We start from the raw sequence: 6000 nt of genomic DNA on the forward strand, positions 1-6000 counted from the left end.
TCCTCTCCAAACACAACTAGAGGCAGCCGTGGATTGCGCCTAACGCTACCTATGCAACTCGGCACAGCCTGAGAAACTAACTAGCCTGAAGATAGAAAAAATAAGCCTACCTTGCCTCAGAGAAATACCCCAAAGGAAAAGGCAGCCCCCCACATATAATGACTGTGAGTAAGATGAAAAGACAAACGTAGGGATGAAATAGATTCAGCAAAGTGAGGCCCGATATTCTAGACAGAACGAGGATAGGAAAGATAACTTTGCGGTCTACACAAAACCCTAAAGAAAACAGGAGGTACACCCTTTGCGTCCCAGAGCTTCCAGCAAAACAAATAGACAAGCTGGACAGAAAAAATAGCAACAAATAGCAAAGAAGCACTTAGCTATGCAGAGCAGCAGGCCACAGGAATGATCCAGAGAAACACAAGTCCAACACTGGAACATTGACAGGAGGCATGAATCAAAGCATTAGGTGGGGTTAAGTAGAGAAGCACCTAACGACCTCACCAGATCACCTGAGGGAGGAAACTCAGAAGCAGCAGTACCAGTTTCCTCCACAAACGGAAGCTCCCAAAGAGAATCAGCCGAAGTACCACTTGTGACCACAGGAGGGAGCTCTGCCACAGAATTCACAACAGCTGTCCACCAACGTTCACCATCCAACCTGATGGAACTGGAGAGGATCTGAAAGGAAGAATGGCAGAGGGTCCCCAAATCCAGGTGTGAAAAACTTGTTGCACCCAAGAAGACTCATGGCTGTACTAGCTCAAAAGGGTGCTTCTACTCAATACTGAGCAAAGGGACAGAATAGTTATGACCATGTGATATTTTAGTTTTTCTTTTTTAATAAATTTGCCAACATTTCTACATTTCTGGGTGGGTTTTCTGTCAATATGGGGTGCAGAGTGTACATTAATGAGAAAAAAATGAACTTTTTTGAATTTACCAAATAGCTGCAATGAAACAAAGAGTGAAACATTTACAGGGGTCTGAATACTTTCCATACCCACTTTATATTGTTTTGTCACCAAGGCTTTAACATACCTATTCATATTTGTAAATCTCAAATGATATTGCTCGTACATGCTATAAGTAACAATAGATTTTGAGACCCCAGATTTGCTTTTGCACTGGCATGAATTTCTTTTAATTTGTGACATAATTTACTTATTCCATTTATGATTCACTCCTTATGCGAAGAGTACCCAAGATGTATGAAATTTTTCCGGAACTTTGTTAAGTGCTTTGCCCTTTTATGTTGCTTCCGCTTTAGGATTCTAATTTGGGCAGTTAAGAAATCGGATCAAGAGAAATCCACTGCTATTGGATTACCGCTCTCATAGAGGTGATCTTAAGTTCAGAAGATGAACAACGTAGATTAGCATCTAGTGACTGACAAAGCAAAATGATTTACGGTAACTTGTGGAAAAAAAATGCAGTATTACTGGAACCCTGCCAGTTGTACAATTCAGAGCGATTTGTTATATACATGCGTGCTAATCAAGGTAATCACCAGGATCCTTATAGCTTCACGGTTGATTTCACACTTCTTTTTTATGACAGTAGTATACAGATTTAGATTGTGAGCCCCATCGGGGACAGTGATGATAATGTGTGCAAACTGTAAAGCGCTGCAGAATATGTTAGCGCTATATAAAAATAAAGATCATTATTATTATTATTATACAGGTTTATGGTGTCATAAAATCAGCAGTCTGTAGTCTGCACACGGTTGTACCAGGCTTGCACTGGCCCACGAGGAGCAAGGGTTTTTCCCGGTGGGCCTCTATACAGAAAAGGACCCGTACCTATCTATATAAGCATTATTTGGCACAATACTTTTGATTCATCATGTACAGAAAAGGCAGCATCTCCTTACTCATATATAAACTTGCCAGTTTATTATTATATAGAAGCAGAGGTAAATGTGTGAATGAGGGTGATGTAATATTTGTATACCTTTAGCACCCAAGTCCAAAATTGGTTACACCTGGATCTGAACTGCAAGAGCTATCATGTGTATTAATGCTAGGTGAAAAAAAAAAAATCAGTGGTTAAAAAAATAGCAGTATATTAGGGATGTGCTTTTTTTATTTTGTGAATTTTAAATTTAAATAAATTTTGCTGATATATCTATTATCCAGACAAGGACAAGTGTACCGGTTGATATTGGCAAATAGGCCAACATCTTTATTTTATTGGACCGCAGATTACAAGTTTTAGAAATTCAGTTAGAGTATGTGCACACATTGCGGATTGGTGTGCGGATTTTTCCGCACTGATTTTGGTAAATCCGCAGGAAATTCGAATTAATGTGGATTTACCTCAGTTTTTGTGCGGATTCCACCTGCGGTTTTACACCTGCGGATTCCTATTGAGCAGGTGTAAACCGCTGCGAAATCCGCTCAGAGAATTGATATGCTGCGGAATAAACAATGCAGCGTTTCCTCACAGTTTTTTCTGCAGCATGTGCACTGCGGATTTTGTTTTCCATAGGTTTACATGGTACTGTACAACGCTTGGAAAACAGCTGCGAATCCACAGCGTGTGCACATACCCTCAGATGTTACATTTGGACAAATCAATTGATTTCCAATTATCTATGCACCAAACATGGCAGTAATAGTTAAACTGAATAACCACATATAGTGCCCTGCAAGTATTTAACCCTCTAAAGGTCAATTTTTTTTTCTGGAATATAAATAATGCAGATTTATTTATCTAAAAATACATTAAAAAATGAAAAATGCTGCTTGCATAACTATTAACTGCATGTATTGTGGAAAATGAAAAGTAAATATTATACTAGTGAGACAGTAGATGCCTCCTTATGCCAAAAACATAATATTAGCCAGAATTTACTAACAACTATAATTCAATATTCCTATTCATCTGAATATGGGGCCAATGGACGATAATACAAATCAAAATCTTTGGTGTGGCCATGTGGATAATGCATTAAAGTTCACAATGACTGGGCTGATTTACTAAACTACATTCACCAGAATTCTGGCTTAAAGCACCACTCCACCAGTCTTCATCTGTTCCCAGTGCTGCTCCTGTCCATGGTGCCATCTTGTCGCCACAACTTCTGATTGACCAGAAGTCAGAGGTAACGTTCACAAACTTTCATTGGAAGTCGATGAGAGCCTTGTTCATTGCTCCAGCAATGCAGTAGGTCACAAAATGCTGGAGACAGATCAGAGCGGTGAAGTTAAAAGGTGAAGACGGCAGCGGTTAGTAAGTATTAGGCCGGCGTCACTCTAGAGAGTTTTACGGACGTGAGGCGCAAAAACAACGCATTGCACACGGACCAATGATTCTTTATGGGGCAACTCCTATCTACTATATATTTTGCAGCCATATATTACGAGCTGAGAAAATCGCATCATGCTGCGTTTGTCAGCGTATTGCGCAAATAACCCGCCAATGAAAGTCTATGGGGGCGAGAAAATTACAGATTACACGCGGACGATCAGTGTGACTTGCGAGAAATACGCAGCGGTGTTCTATGGAAAAGCCGGTAATTCAGTGCGGTGTACAGTAAATTCACACTGACAGAATAGAATAGCTAAAATTAATGTCTACACATCGTATAGGTATATATATATATATATATATATATGTCAGTGAGACACATACAGTACAGACCAAAAGTTTGGACACACCTTCTCAGTGTAACTGAAAATATGTCTTATAATCTAGGTTCTTCAAAGTAGCCACCTTTTGCTTTGATGACTGCTTTGCACACTCTTGGCATTCTCTTGATGAGCTTCAAGAGGTAGTCACCGGAGATGGTCTTCCAACAATCTTGAAGGTGTTCCCAGAGATGCTTAGCACTTGTTGGCCCTTTTGCCTTCACTCTGCGGTCCAGCTCACCCCAAACCATCTCAAAACATGGACCATCTGGCGTAGCGCCCCATCACTCTCATTCTTGGTCAAATAGCCCTTACACAGCCTGGAGGTGTGTTTGGGGTCATTGTCCTGTTGAAAAATAAATGATGGTCCAACTAAACGCAAACCGGATGGAATAGCATGCCGCTGCAAGATGCTGTGGTAGCCATGCTGGTTCAGTATGCCTTCAATTTTGAATAAATCCCCAACAGTGACACCAGCAAAGCACCCCCACACCATCACACCTCCTCCTCCATGCTTCACGGTGGGAACCAGGCATGTAGAGTCCATCCGTTCACCTTTTCTGCGTCGCACAAAGTCACAGTGGTTGGAACCAAAGATCTCAAATTTGGACTCATCAGACCAAAGCACAGATTTCCACTGGTCTAATGTCCATTCCTTGTGTTCTTTAGCCCAAATAAGTCTCTTCTGCTTGTTGCCGGTCCTTAGCAGTGGTTTCCTAGCAGCTATTTTACCATGAAGACCTTCTGCACAAAGTCTCCTCTTAACAGTTGTTGTAGAGATGTGTCTGCTGCTAGAACTCTGTGTGGCATTGACCTGGTCTCTAATCTGAGCTGCTGTTAACCTGCGATTTCTGAGGCTGGTGACTTGGATAAACTTATCCTCAGAAGCAGAGGTGACTCTTGGTCTCCCTTTCCTGGGGCGGTCCTCATGTGAGCCAGTTTCTTTGTAGCGCTTGATGGTTTATGCAACTGCACTTGGGGACACTTTCAAAGTTTTCCCAATTTTTCTGACTGACTGACCTTCATTTCTTAAAGTAATGATGACAACTCATTTTTCTTTACTTAGCTGCTTTCTTCTTGCAATAATACAAATTCTAACAGTCTATTCAGAAGGACTATCAGCTGTGTATCCACCAGACTTCTGCTCAACACAACTGATGGTCCCAACCCCATTTATAAGGCAAGAAATCCCACTTATTAAACCTGACAGGGCACACCTGTGAAGTGAAAACAATTTCCGGTGACTACCTCTTGAAGCTCATCAAGAGAATGCCAAGAGTGTGCAAAGCAGTCATCAAAGCAAAAGGTGGCTACTTTGAAGAACCTTGAATATAAGACATATTTTCAGTCGTTTCACACTTTTTTGTTAAGTATATAATTCTACATGTGTTAATTCATAGTTTAGATGAGAAGGTGTGTCCAAACTTTTGGTCCGTACTGTATATATATATATATATATATATATATATATATATATATATATATATATTTATATTTAATACAGAGCTAGATAGCTGAAAAGCCGGTAATTCAATTGACAGCTTTTGCTATCTCCTCATCAAACCCGACAGGATATGACACATGGTTTACATACAGTAAACCATTTCATTTCTTATTTTTTTCACATATTCCTCACTACTAATGTTAGAAGTGTCTGTGTGCAAAATTTGGTGGACCTAGCTGTTAAAATAAAGGGTTAAATCATAGAAAAAACTGGCATGGGCTCCTGCGCAATTTTCTCCGCCAGAGTGGAAAAGCCAGTGACTGAGGGCAGAAATCAATAGCCTAGAGAGGGACCATGGTTATTGCCCCCCCCCCCCCCCCCGGCTAAAAACATCTGCCCCCAGCCACCCCAGAAAAGGCACATCTGTAAGATGTGCCTATTCTGGCACTTAGCCACTCTCTTCCCACTCCCGAGTAGCGGTGGGATATGGGGTAATAAAGGGTTAATGTCACCTTGCTAATGTAAGGTGACATTAAGACTGGTTAATAATGGAGAGTTGTCAATAATACACCTATCCATTATTAATCCAATATTAATAAAGGGTTAAGAACACACACACATTAGGCAAAAAGTATTTTAATTAAATAAATACACATGGTGTTTTAAAATCTTTATTGTACGCTTAATCCACCTGAAGACCCTCATTCTGTAAAAAAAAATATGTATAAAAAAGCATCAATATACCATACCTCTCCGGCATTCAGTCATGTCCCATGCTGTAAATCCATCTGAAGGGGTTAAATAAATTTACAACCAGGAGCCTGCTAATGCAGCTGTGGGAATTTTCCAGAATATTTTCTCACGCTAGAGTTCATATGAGTTTATGCCAGCCTGGGGAGCAGCACCGCAAGTCTACAATGC

Source organism: Ranitomeya imitator, chromosome 3 (genome assembly GCF_032444005.1).
Source record: "Ranitomeya imitator isolate aRanImi1 chromosome 3, aRanImi1.pri, whole genome shotgun sequence".
Classification (NCBI taxonomy): Eukaryota; Metazoa; Chordata; class Amphibia; order Anura; family Dendrobatidae; genus Ranitomeya; species Ranitomeya imitator.